Source organism: Bos javanicus, chromosome 16 (genome assembly GCF_032452875.1).
Source record: "Bos javanicus breed banteng chromosome 16, ARS-OSU_banteng_1.0, whole genome shotgun sequence".
Taxonomy (NCBI): Eukaryota; Metazoa; Chordata; class Mammalia; order Artiodactyla; family Bovidae; genus Bos; species Bos javanicus.
Genome location: NC_083883.1, coordinates 10269749 through 10284255, shown reverse-complemented (window position 1 = coordinate 10284255; position 14507 = coordinate 10269749). Strand labels below are relative to the sequence as shown.

Sequence of the window (14507 nt, the reverse complement as noted above, 5' to 3'; positions counted from 1 at the left end):
TTTTGCATCATGCAGATCTTTCGTTGCAGTGCACTGACTCTCTAGTTGTGGCACTTGGGCTCAGTAGCTGCAACATGTGGGCTTAGTTGCTGCAAGCCATGTGTGAGATCTTGGTTCCCTAACCAGAAATCAAATCCCCATTTGTGCATTGCAAGGCATATTCTTAACACTGGACTACCAGGGAAGTCCCTCCTTTATTTTTCTAATATTTTAACTGCACTTAATCATTCTTGGCCTCATAATACTAAAAATAGGCCATATTAACATTTCTCCAACTAATTACAGGGAACTGAAGCAAAGAGGGTTCTATATGTGTTTCCCAAATATCTGCTTCTTCTAAGTGGGGTTTTAATCCAGCCCATCAGGCATGGTCACTATGCTCTGCTGAGCTTCTAAGTCTCAGTTAAATAGAGATATTTGCCTGCACATTCAGTCTGTTGGATATTTTCAGTGTACATAAAACTACATATTTTCCTAACTCCACCTTGGTCCAGGAAGTCCTGCTAGGCATCTGGTGAGGGAGGGGAGTGAATTGTGGATCAATTATTATTAGTTTCCCTGTGGTCCTGTGCCAGCAAGATGTCAACAGCTCTCTCCATTGTAATGCATTTCCCAGGATGCTTCACCCAGAAGTCCAGAAAAAACATCACTCAGCAGTTCAAGAGCATCAATCTCCAGCTGGGTGAAGAGGGTTCGTTGTTGGACACGAAATACGGTGCACGTTATAACTGACCCAGTTGAAGGTACCCTGGAAATTTTCTCATTAAGTTCACTCATGAATAATTATTGTAGTATGTGCAGTTCCTCATATTTAAGGAAAAAACTGTGAAATATTTAGCAATGTTCTTCTTTTATTTTACGTGTTCAAATGGCAACTTACTACATCAGTTGGTACTGTTTTAACTATGGAAAGAAAGATGCATTTTAAATTCAACATCTGGTTCATGTTTAAGAGTGAAGATGGTCTCTAGCTATAGTTTGGACATTAGCTAACTTTTTAACATTAGCTGTGATATGTTCCTCCCTGAAGCCATGTCTCAAGATTTCTTTAAATTATTAGACTTTATTTAGAACAGGGTTACATTGACATAAAATTTGTAAAAGTAGTACAGAAAATTCCTATATCCTATCACTTCAGTTTCAGCTATATGTTACTCAGAGATAACATATGTGTGGAAGGTTTATTACAGTTAATGAGATAATATATTTTTAGCAATTAAAAATCCATAGTTCACCTTAGATTCACAGTTTTTATTGTTACACTCAATGATATTTTAAATATTCACAATATTATTATCACCATTATGGTAGCATACAGAAATCCATACACTAATGTTCACAGTGTATTATTAGTACTCACATGATAGAAACAACCCAAAGACCATAATGTGATGAATGGATAAAATACATATATATATATATATATACACACACACACACACACACACACACACACACACTCATAATGGAATACTATTCAGCCATAAAGATGAATTAAGGATTGAAATATACTACAACATGGACACACAAAATAATACAAAAATTATTATTCAAAGAATACAACAATTATTGTATTATTGAAAAAAATGGCTAGTGAAAGTAGGCAGGCACAGAGGGACAAATATTGTATGATTTCACTAGTTTAATGTATGTAGAACAGGCAAACACACAGAAACTGGGAATAGAAATTAACAAAGCCACGAGACTAGAGGGAAGGTGGATTATGACTTAATAGGTACAGAGGTTATATTGGATCTGATGAAAATGATTTAGATGTAGATGGTGTTGATAGGTACACAGCATTGTGAGTATAGAAAGTGCTACATAACTTTTTAATTCTTAAAAGTTATGAAAATAATAAATACAATGTATCTTTGATCACAGTGCTCAATTGCTAAGTTGTGTCTGACTGTTTGTGAATCCATGGACAGCAGCACACCAGGATACCCTGTCTTTCACTATCTCCTGGAGTTTGCTCAAATTCATGTCCATTGAGCTGATGATGCCATCCAACCATCTCATTCTCTGTGGCCCCTCCTTTTCCTCCTACCCTCAATGTTTCCCAGCATCAGGGCTTTTCCAGTGAGTCTGCCCTTCATACCAGGTGGCCAAAATATTGGAGCTTCAGCATCAGTCCTTCTAATGAATATTCAGGGTTGATTTCCTTTAGGATTAACTTGTTTGATCTCATTGCTGTCCAAGGAACTCTCAAGAGTCTCTTCAGCACTACTGTTCTAAAGCATCAATTCTTGGCACTCAGCCTTCTTGATGGTCCAAGTCTCACAAATGTACATGACTACTGAAGCTTAGTGTAATTTTTAGCGTTTCCCTTTGTCAGACTGACAATTTCAAGTCAATCAGGGTCCCCTTAGCTAGACCTTCAAAGGCTCTCTGACTCATTTCTGAAACGTTCATCTCCTTTGCCTTCCTCTACCCATGAGGAAGGTTGTCCAATAGATCTCAGCCCACACTTATTAACCACCCACATCCATACACTCCCACCACATGTCTGCATTAACAAGGTCTTCCTGATCATCATCACAGATGTCCTGACAGTCTCTCTATGTCCTCCTAGAGCTCCCTGAGGACTAGCTTGGGGAGGTATCCAATTCAAAGTTGGAGGAAGAGGCTTTGCCCACCTCTGTGGTAAGTGGCCCTTATTTATCTAAGATGAAACTGTTGCTTCATGACTTTATTTTTTTTTCGCTGAATTCAGAAAAAAACTTTCAAAATATTCAAGACAGTTGATATATAGTTTTTAAATTGATGGATGAATGTTGAGTCTTACCCAGCAGATAACTTACTCAAAAGGAAATTTTTCAAAAAATGGCAACATAAATTTAAAACTGTACTCAGGAACAGTTTCCTCAGCAGAAATTGTTTTTTTCTTGAAATAAAATTTTGTAATTGCTGGTCAAAAAGAGCTGGAAAGATCTTCTAGGAAAAGCTCCAGCCTTCCCCACAGGTGTCTTCTGTTTTCTTTTGGGGCTATGGACTCAACAACACTTTCCCATTTGGTTTTATGAGAACAAAATGAGAATGAAAGACCTGAATGCATGGTACTCAAGATGCTGAAACCCTTACACTCTTTTCTTCTCTCTACTTACAGGCATGTGAAGCAGCCTATGAACATGGTAAGTATTCAGGGAACGTTTTTCTTCTGAGGAACAATCTAGCTTATGAAGGTGGGGTTCTCTTGCCGGCTCTGGTTGGAGAGGTGCCTGATGCTGGGTTCCTATGGGGGTGAGGCCTGTGGGTGCAGAAAAGAGACTGATCTTCCAGGAAAGAACAGTGTCTGTGTTCCATGGTTCCTGGGAATAACTACATCACTTAGATGATGCTGGTTTGTGTGAATCAGAGTTAGGGGCCCTTGTTTGCATCCATGTGGTGTGATTTAGAAGCTCTGTGTGTGTTTCCTCAGGACATGTTTCCCTCTTACACAGCAGAAGTCAACTGAGAACTTTCTAAACACTTCTCATCACACTGCCCCCTGGCTATACATTACCTGATTCTTTCCTCAACTCAGACATTCCTCAAGTTTGGTTAATATTCATTTTCCTCAGATGGAGATGCTGCTAAAAAATGGCTCAAGCTCTTGACCTCCTAAATGGAAAAGCCACACTGAGAACCTCAGGGTGGTCCCAGTGTGTCTGCTTTGGACCCCTGACCTGCACTGATCACTCTCATGGGATCCTAGTCATGGAGCAAGGGGGTCTTGCATCTATGTTTATACCTGGACGTACTAGCAGCTCCAAAGGTCCAGACTGTGGCAATCATTATAAAGTTGGCTCAGTGGTCACAGAACCCAGGGCAAGCGTAGGCAGATTAACAGCTGACTTTGGGACAATTATTAGTGTGAAAGGCACCTTGGGACTCATATCCCCCTGGTTAGCTCACAGATTCTGAGAGTTGTCTGTCGTTGTGTAGGCACTATAGGTCATATTTGTTGGTGCTACTGTCATTGCTTAAACAAGGACAAAAACAGATTATCATCAGGGAGATATTTTATTGTATTTGGTGACATTAACATAAGCCTTACATTGATTAAACCCTGTATCACACACTCAAGAGAAGGTGTCAAATAGATCTCACAATGGAATTTGATAGCTAACTTTATAGTTAGCCTAGTGACCATGATTTTTGTTGTAAACTTCCTCACAGCTTGGTCACAAACAGTCAGCATTCAACTCACGGTATCTCTCCATAAGGAGCTGTCCCCAAAATACATGACTTCTGTGAGTGTGGACAGCCACTGACTCAGTGGACATGCAAACGTTGTTTGGCAAATAAAGACTGGGAAAAAATACCACATGATTGATAACAGCTATTTGGAAAGGTAGAATTGAATTCAGTCCTCTAACAGAGTTTGCTTTTTATAAAGAACAGAGTCTCATAGAAGACTTGATAATTACAATAGCTATAACCGTGGATCCTGGGAAGGCAGTGATCTAGGAAGAAATCCAGAAGACAGGGACATTTAGCAGAAGCTCTAAACAGGCAGGAGGATCAAGGGTCTCTGACATTGAAAGCTGGCATGCATTTTAGTGTTTGTTTTTTCCCAAACGGTTACGTCATCCCTAGTTAAAATGTGGAAGGTTTCTTTCCTTTCTTTCCTGAACCTCTCCTATGCTCACCTTCATTCAGGAAAGAGGATGATTCAACAGCAACTCAGCTCATAGTTACTAACCTCCCTCATGCATACACTCTACCCCATGTCCCCATCAAACTAACAAAGAAACAAAACATTGAGTGACTGGTAAGGAGACTCACCAGGGTCCTGGTGTCTATTTTGTGTCCCTGTAGCTTCCCATGAGAACCCAGGGATGAAACTGCACCAGGCCTGGGCTGAGGAACAACCTCTGAGTACTCTGAAGGTAAGTTCACTTGTCTTTATCTGTGGTAAGACTGTTGCTTCATTTCTTTATGTTTTATTCAGTCAAATGCAGTTATCTATGTAATATGACAATGTACATTGTCACTGATATATGCACTGATATATGCTGGGGAAATATCAAGTATAAATCTATTATCAGCACAGACTTGATTAAAAAAGACATTAAAAACAAACAAACAAACAAAAAAAAACACAGCATCTTCAACCAAAAGACACAGACTGGCTGAAGGGATACAAAAACATGACCCATATATATGCTGTCTTTAAGAAACCCACTTCAGACCAAAAGACACATATAGACTGAAAGTGAGAGGATGAAAAAATATATTCCTTGCAAGCGGGAAGGAAAAGAAAGCTGGAGTAGCAATCCTCATATCAGACAAAATAGACCTTAAAATAAAGAATGTTCTAAGAGATAAGGAAGCACAATACATAATGATCAAGGGATGAATCCAAGAGGAAGACATAACAATTGTGAATATCTATGCACCCAACATAGGAGCAACTTAGTACAAAAGACAAACGCTAACAGACATAAAAGGAGAAATTGACAGTAGCACAATAATCGTATACGACTTTAACACCCCACTCACACCAATAGACAGATCATCAAAACAGAATATCAATAAGGAACACAGGTCTTAAATTATGCATTAGATGAGATGGATCTCACTGATATCTTCAGGACATCCCATCCAAATGCAGAAGAATACACCTTCTTCTCAAGCACACATGGAACATTTTCCAGGACAGACTGTATCTTGGGTCACAAATCAAACCTCAGAAAATTTAAGAAAATTGAAATCATATCAGAAATCTTCTCCAACTACAACACTGTGAGACTAGATATCAATTACAAGGGGGAAAAAAAAACAAAACTGTAAGAAACACAAACACTTGGAGATTAAACAACATGTTTCTAAATAACAAACGTTACTGAAGAAATCAAAAGGGAAATAAAAACATTTCTAGAAACAAATGATAATAAAAACACAACAACTCAAAACCAATAGGATGCAGCAAAAGCAGTTCTAAGAGGAAAGTTTATAGCAATACAATCCTACTTCAAGAAACAAGAAAAACATTGAATGGGCAATCTAACTTTACAGGTAAAACAACTGGAAAAAGAAGAAGAACAACAAAAAAATTAGTAGAAGAAAAGAAATGATAAAGTTATGAGCAGAAATAAGTGAAGAGTTGATAAAAGCAATAGTAAAGATCAATAAAACTAAAAGCTGGTTCTTTGAGAAGATAAACAAAATTGACAAATCTTTAGCCAGACTCATTAATAAAAAAAAAAGAGAGAAGAATCAAATAAATGCAATTAGAAATGAAAAAGGTGAGGTTATAACAGACAATGAATAAATACAAAGGAGTATAAGAGACAATTATGAACAACTATATGGCAATACGAAATTTGATTTAGGTCATACCTGAATGGTCTAGTGGTCTTCCCCACTTCCTTCAATTTAAGTCTGAATTTGGCAAGAAGAAGTTCATGATCTGAGCAACAGTCCACTCCCATTCATGGTTTTGCTGACAGTATAGAGCTTCTCCATCTTTGGCTGCAAAGGATATAATCAATATGATTTTGGTGTTGACCATCTGGTGATGTCCATGTATAGAGTCTTCTCCTGTGTTGTTGGAAGAGGGTGTTTGCTATGACCAGTGTGTTCTCTTGGCAGAACTCTGTTAGCATTTGCCCTGCTTCATTCTGTACTCCAAGGCCAAATTTGCCTGTTACTCCAGGTGTTTCTTGACTTCCTACTTTTGCATTCCAGTCCCCTATAATGAAAAGGACATTTTTTGGGGGGCGGGGGGTGTTCTAGCAGGTCTTGTAGGTCATCATAGAACCATTCAACTTTAGCTTCTTCAGCATTACTGGTCGGGGAATGGACTTGGATTACCATGATATTGAATGGTTTGCCTTGGAAACAAACAGAGATCATTCTGTCGTTTTTGAGATTGCATCCAAGTACTGCATTTTGAACTCTTTAGTTGACTATAATGGCTACTCCATTTCTTCTAAGGGATTCCAGCACACAGTAGATATAATGGTCATCCGAGTTAAATTCACCCATTCCAGTCCATCTTAGTTCGCTGATTCCTAGACTGTCGATGTTTAGTCTTTCCATCTCCTGTTTGACCACTTTCAATTTGCCATGATTCATGGACCTAACAATCCAGGTTCCTATGCAATATTGCTCTTACAGCATTGAATCTTGCTTCTATCACCAGTCCCATCCAAAACTGGGTGTGGTTTTTGCTTTGGCTCTATCCCTTCATTCTTTCTGGAGTTATTTTTCCACTGTTCTCCAGTAGCATATTGGGCACCTACTGACCTGGGGAGTTCATTTTTCAATGTCCTATCTTTTTGACTTTTCATACTGTTCATGGGTTCTCGAGGCAAGAATGCTAAAGTTGTTTGCCATTCCCTTCTCCAGTGGACCACTTTCTGTTAGACCACTCCAACATGACCTGTCTGTCTTGGGTGACCCCACATGGCATGGCTTAGTTTATTGAATTAGACAAGGCTATGATCCATATGATTAGATTGGCTAGCTGTCTGTGATTGTGGTTTTAGTCTGTCTGGCCTCTGATGGCCTCTCTCAGCACCTACTGTCTTATTTGGCTTTCTCTTACTTTGTATGTGGGGTATCTCTTCACGGCTGCTCCAGCAAAGTGCAGCCGCTGCTCCTTACCTTGGGCGTGGGGTAACTCCTCTCCGTCGCTGCCCCTGACCTTGTATGTGGGGTAGCTCCTCTCAACTATGCTCGTGCACCATTGCACATTGTACAGGAGACATTGTACAATCATGACATTGTACAGGAGACAGGGAGTAAGACTATCCCAAAGAAAAAGAAATGCAAAACTGAAAAATGGCTATCTGAGGAGGCCTTACAAATAGCTGTGAAAAGAAGAGAAGCGAAAAGCAAAGGAGAAAAGGAAAGATATAAGCATCTGAATGCAGAGTTCCAAAGAATAGCAAGAAGAGATAAGAAAGCCTTCCACAGCGATCAATGCAAAGAAATAGAGGAAAACAACAGAATGGGAAAGACTAGAAATCTCTTTAAGAAAATTAGAGATACCAAGGGAACATTTCATGCACAGATGGGCTCGATAAAGGACAGAAATGGTATGGACCTAAAGAAGCAGAAGATATTAAGAAAAGAATAAAAGAAGGCAAGAATACACAGAAGAATGGTACAAAAAAAAAAAAAAAACTTAATGACCCAGATAATCACTAAGGTGTGATCACTCACATTCACCTAGAGCAGGACGTCCTGGAATGTGAAGTCAGATGGGCCTTAGGAAGCATCACTACGAACAAAGCTAGTGGAGGTGATGGAATTCCGGTTGAGCTATTTCAAATTCTAAAAGATGATGTTGTGAAAGTGCTGCACTCAATATGTCAGCAAATTTAGAAAACTCAGCAGTGGCCACAGGACTGGAAAAGGTGTTTTCATTCCAATCCCAAAGAAAGTTAATGCTAAAGAATGCTCAAAATACCACAAAATTGCACTCATCTCACATGGTAGTAAAGTAATGCTCAAAATTCTCCAAGTCAGGCTTCAGCAATATGTGAACCGTGAACTTCCTGATGTTCAAGCTGGTTTGAGAAAAGGCAGAGGAATCAGAGATCAAATTGCCAACATCCACTGGATCATGGAAAAAGCAAGAGAGGTCCAGAAAAACATCTATTTCTGCTTTATTGAGTATGCCAAAGCCTTTGACTGTGTGGATCACAATAAACTGTGGAAAATTCTGAAAGAGATGGGAATACCAGACCACCTGACCTGCCTCATGAGAAACCTGTATACAGGTCAGGAAACAACAGTTAGAACTGGACATGGAACAACAGACTGGTTCCAAATAGAAAAACAGGTACGTCAAGGCTGTGTATTGTCAGCCTGCTTATTTAACGTATATGCAGAGCATTATGAGAAACACTGGGCTGGAGGAAGCACAAGCTGGAATCAAGATTGCCAGGAGAAATATCAGTAACCTCAGATATGCAGATGACCCCACCCTTATGGCAGAAAGTGAAGAAGAACTAAAGAGCCTCTTGATGAAAGTGAAAGAAGAAAATGAAAAAGTTGGCTTAAAGCTCAACATTCAGAAAACGAAGATCATGGCATCCGGTCCCACCACTTCATGGGAAATAGATGGGGAAACAGTGGAAACAGTGTCAGACTTTATTTTTCTGGGCTCTAAAATCACTGCAGATGGTGACTGCAGCCCTGAAATTAACAGACGCTTACTCCTTGGAAGGAAAGTTATGACCAACCTAGATAGCATATTCAAAAGCAGAGACATTACTTTGCCAACAAAGATTCATCTAGTCAAGGCTATGGTTTTTCCTGTGGTCATGTATGGATGTGAGAGTTGGACTATGAAGAAGGCTGAGCACTGAAGAATTGATGCTTTTGAACTGTGGTGTTGGAGAAGACTCTTAAGAGTCCCTTGGACTGCAAGGAAATCCAACCAGTGCATTTTGAAGGAGATCAGCCCTGGGATTTCTTTGGAAGGAATGATGCTAAAGTTGAAACTCCAGTCCTTTGGCCACCTCATGCGAAGAGTTGACTCATTGGAAAAGACTCTGATGCTGGGAGGGATTGGGGGCTGGAGGAGAAGGGGACGACAGAGGATGAGATGGCTGGATGGCATCACTGACTCAATGGAAGTGAATCTGAGTGAACTCCGGAAGTTGGTGATGGACAGGGAGGCCTGGCGTGCTGCAATTCATGGGGTCGCAAAGAGTCGGGCATGACTGATCGACTGATCTGATCTGATCTTATCTGAACCTAATCTGTTGGATCATAGACTTTCAAGGGGCTTGGTAGCCAAGAAAGCGCCTAGCCTCGCTAGGAATGGAAAATTAGGAAGCTAGATGGAGCTCTAGCTCCAAGAACATCTCTGAGGTTAAAGGTTACTCAGATTGGGACTGCAATGGGTTTTTTCCTTTGGTAACACTGGCTCTTAGTGGATCAGAGCAGGCTCTTATACTGGTGTGGTGATGCTTGGAAAGAACATCTCAGTTTTATGTTCGTGTTGGTTTTATCGTGGTCAGGAAATACTCAGGGTTGTTTACAGGCACTCAGGTGACAAATGTGTTTCCCAGTGGTCTTAGCTTGGGAGGCATTCCAGAAGGTTACTCTGATTGCACCCCGGGTGGCTTCAGAGGCAAGCAAGGTTAAGGGTGAAGAGCTTGACGTCAAGTAGCAATGCTATTAAATCTACACCTGGTACATCCCCACTCCATCTAGGTGGTAGAACCGGGAGGGACGAGTATGGCACCTGTGTCGGTAAGGGACAGACTAAGTCCGAGCAGGAAGGAAAAGTTTTTGGTGTAAAGTCTGTCTACATCCCCATCTAGAACAGGAAGGGACGCCTCCGGTAGAAAGATGACACTGGTCACTTTTTTTCTCTCTTATAGATGGGAGCTAACAATTTCAGCCTCCTTTGAACTGTATCCTGAAAAACTGGGATAGATTTGATCCCCAGGGCTTAAAGAAGACACACCTGGTCTTCCTATGTGATACTGCATGGCCACAGTATCCGCTGCTGCTGCTGCCGCTGCTAAGTCTCTTCAGTCGTGTCTGACTCTGTGTGACCCCATATATGGCAGCCCACCAGGCTCCCCCATCCCTGGGATTCTCCAGGCAAGAATACTGGAGTGGGTTGCCATTTTCTTCAGCAAATTGGCAGACATAGAACAGGAGGAGAAGGAAGCTCCTGGTAAATTCCTAGATAGACTGAGAGAAGCCTTTTGCAGATTCACTGAGATTGATTCCAAAAGTGAAGAGGGAAAAGTGATTTTAAAGGATAGATTTCTCACTCAGTCAGCTCCAGATATCCGCCATAAGCTATTAAAACAGGCGTATGGACAAAATCAGTCTTTAGATATTCTATTACAACTGGCTCAGACAGTCTATTATGGTAGGGAATATGAGGAAAAGAAAGAAAGGCAAAAAAAAAAAAAGACAAAGGAAAAGGAGGAAGCCTTCTCAATGGCTATGAAAAACGTTCTTAAACAGCCTGAGAAAAATGCCCAGAGGGACCCAGGTGAAAAGGGATGGGCTTGCTATTACTGTGGAAAGGAGGGGCACCTCAAGCGGGATTGCCCTCAGGCATCTAAGCTGCCCCTGGCTCCATGTCCAGTCTGCAAAGGACCACACTGGAAGAGAGACTGTCCCCAGAGGCGTAGGTCTCCGGGGTCGGACTCTCAAGACAATCAGGGCTGAAGGTGCCCTGGGGTCCCCACACAAGCTCCTGTCCTAATTACACCTGAGGAACCCCGGGTATTAATAATTGTGGGGGGCCAATCCGTCGATTTCCTTTTAGATACTGGGGCGACTTATTCTGTGCTTACTAAAGCCCCTGGCCCACTTTCTTCCCGATCCGCTTCCGTAATGGGACTGTCTGGATGAGCCAAAAGGTATTATTTCAGTTATTCTTTATCTTGCAACTGGGATTCTGTGCTATTTTCACACGAGTTTCTGATCGTGCCAGAATCTCCCTCACCCCTTTTGGGGAGGGATATACTGAGCAAGGTCCACGCCTCTGACATGGAGCCCTCCCTTTCTCTCCCTTTAGTTGAACAAAATGTAAATCCTAGAGTATGGGCTGATGGAAAATCTGTGGGTCGAACACAAAATGCTATTCCTATAGTTGTCAAGCTCAAAGACCCGCACGTATTTCCACATAAGAAGCAGTATCCACTGAAACCTGAGGTTAAGGAAGGGTTAAAACCCATCATTGAAAATTTAAAGGAACAGGGACTATTAATTCCCTGTAACAGTCCTTGCAACACTCCTATATTGTGTATAAAGAAATCAAATGGTAAATGGAGACTAGTTCAAGATTTATGAATAATAAATGAGGCTGTAGTTCCTTTACACCCCGTGGTGCCTAATCCTTATACTCTATTGTCTGAAATTCCTGAACGAGCCAAATATTTCTCAGGAGTTGATTTGAAAGATGCCTTCTATTCAGTGCCTTTGGCAGAAGAAAGTCAATTTATATTTGCCTTTGAAGACCCTACTCACCCAGCCTTTCAGTTAACCTGGACAGTTTTGCCCCAGGGATTTCGTGACAGTCCTCACTTATTTGGACGAAGTTTGTCCCAGGATCTACAAAACTTTAATAGCTCTGAAGCGGTGGTGTTACAATATGTAGATGATGTTTTGTTCTGTGCTGAGATAGAGGAAGCTTGTTCTCAAGCCTCAGATTTCTTAAACTTTCTGGCAGGCTGTGGTTACAAGGCATCAAGAGAAAAGGCTCAGCTTTGTCAACAGTTGGTTAGATATCTGGGCCTAATTATATCAGAAGGGACTAGGGCCATAGGCCCTGAGAGAATTAAACCTATACTAAATCATCCCCTACCTATGACTTTAAGACAATTGAGAGGATTTTGGGGAATCACAGGTTACTGTCGCATTTGGATTCCGGGTTATGGGGAACTTGCTCAGCCTTTATAGAAACTTATAGCTGAAACTCAGCAGGCCCAAACCGACAAACTGGTTTGGTCTCCAGAAACTCAAAAGGCTTTTAAGGTTCTTCAGACTGTTCTCTTGCAAGCTGCAGCTCTGAGCTTGCCCACAGGATCAAAATTTAATTTGTTTGTCACTGAAAGAAAAGGTGTGGCATTGGGAGTTTTGACACAACCCCAAGGGCCTCACCAGCAACCTATTGCTTATCTAAGCAGAGAATTAAATGTAATTTCACGTGGGTGGCCCCACTGCCTAAGAGTAATTGGGGCAGCAGCTTTATTAGCATCTGAAAGCTTTAAAAATAATTAATGGATGAAAACTTACCATACTGACTTCTCATGATGTGAGTGGAATATTAAATTCTAAGATTAATATTTGGATGACAGACAGTAGGCTTCTTAAATATCAGTCATTGTTGTTAGAAGGACCAGTAACTAAGTTTAAAGTTTATGGAAATTTAAATTCTGCCACTTTCCTTCCTGAGAAGGAAAATGAAACACCTGTTCACGGTTGTTCTCAATTCCTAACTTTAAACTGTGCAGCTCGGGAGGATCTAAAGGACACCCCATTAGACAATCCTGACATGGAAATATTTACAGATGGCAGTTCTTTTGTTCGGGATGGAAAGCGTAAAGCAGGTTACGCCGTGGTGACTGCTGAACAGGTTTTGGAAGCAAAATCTCTCCCCCAGGGAACCAGTGCTCAGCGGAGTTTGTGGCTCTGACCCAAGCTCTAGAGTTAAGCAAAGGGCAGCGGGTAAATATATACACTGATTCTAAGTATGCTTATTTGACTTTACATGCTCATGCTGAAAAATGGAAAGATAGTTTAAAACAGCAACAGGAGAACCTATTAAGCATTTCAGAGAGATTGAGAGACTTTTAACTGCTATATATTGTCCTAAAGAAGTAGCTGTGGCAAAGGGCACAGAAGGGATGGGAGTAAAGTAACCGAAGGTAATCATCTGGCTGACTGTCAAGCCAGAAAAGCAGCACTTTACAAAACCCCTTCACTGAAGACGCCTTTGATCTGGACAGGTCCTGCTGTTACTGCTGCTAAGTCACTTCAGTCGTGTCCGACTCTGTGTGACCCCATAGACAGCAGCCCACCAGGCTCCCCCGTCCCTGGGATTCTCCAGGCAAGAACACTGGAGTGGGTTGCCATTTCCTTCTCAAATGCGTGAAAGTGAAAAGTGAAAATGAAGTCGCTCAGTCGTGCCCGACTCTTCGAGACCCCATGGACGGCAGCCTACCAGGCTCCTCCGCCCATGGGATTTTCCAGGCAAGAGTACTGGAGTGGGGTGCCATTGCCTTCTCCGGGACAGGTCCTATGGAACAGGAAAAACCAAAATATTAGGAAGAATTAGGAAGATATGAGAAAAGAGGAGCAAAGGTTACTGATAAAGGATGGTTACAGTCCGAGGATGAACGATTAATAATTCCTGAAAATGCTCAGTGGAAAATTCTTAAGGATTTACATCAGAGTTTTCATTTGGGTGCAGAGAGTACTTACCAAATGGCTTCTTGTTTGTTTGAAGGTAAAAATGTAATGAAAACTTTAAAGATATTATCAAAAAGTGTGAGGTTTGTCAGAAAAATAACCCAAAGTCTGAAAAGCTAGCAAAATCTGGATTACAACGAAGTGGGAAGTATCCTGGAGAGGACGGGGAAATTGATTTTACTCATATGCCAAAAGCTAATGGATATTCTTGCTTACAAGTTTGGGTAGATACCTTTACTGGATGGATTGAGGCTTTTCCCTATCATAGTGAACAGGCTAAGGAGGTTATAAAGATTTTAACCCATGAAATTATCCCCAGGTTTGGGCTGCCACAGAGCCTTCAGAGTGACAATGGCTCTGCCTTTAAAGCTGCTATAACTCAGTGGGTATCTAAAGCTCTAGGAATAGAATATCACTTACACTGTTCCCAATCCTCAGGAAAGGTTGAAAAAGCTAATGACATTATGAAAAGACATCTGCGCAAATTAACTCAAGAGACACAGGACAAATGGATTAAAGTCCTATCCATAACTTTAATGAGAGCTCGAACTGCTCCCCCCAAAGGAGAGACTGTCCCCCTTTGAATGTATTTATGGAAGGGCTCTCTTACACATGGACAT

At 41.1% G+C, this 14507-nt stretch overlaps 1 long non-coding RNA gene across 1 annotated transcript; it reads left to right on the top strand.

Annotated features, from left to right (window-relative positions):
• Window positions 1-609: 609 nt before the first annotated feature.
• LOC133227557 (uncharacterized) lies at window positions 610-4894 on the top strand. Its single transcript, XR_009729865.1, has 4 exons — window positions 610-743; window positions 2576-2646; window positions 3110-3134; window positions 4804-4894. It is a non-coding gene; the product is annotated as an uncharacterized LOC133227557 (long non-coding RNA).
• The last annotated feature ends 9613 nt before the right edge of the window (window positions 4895-14507 follow it).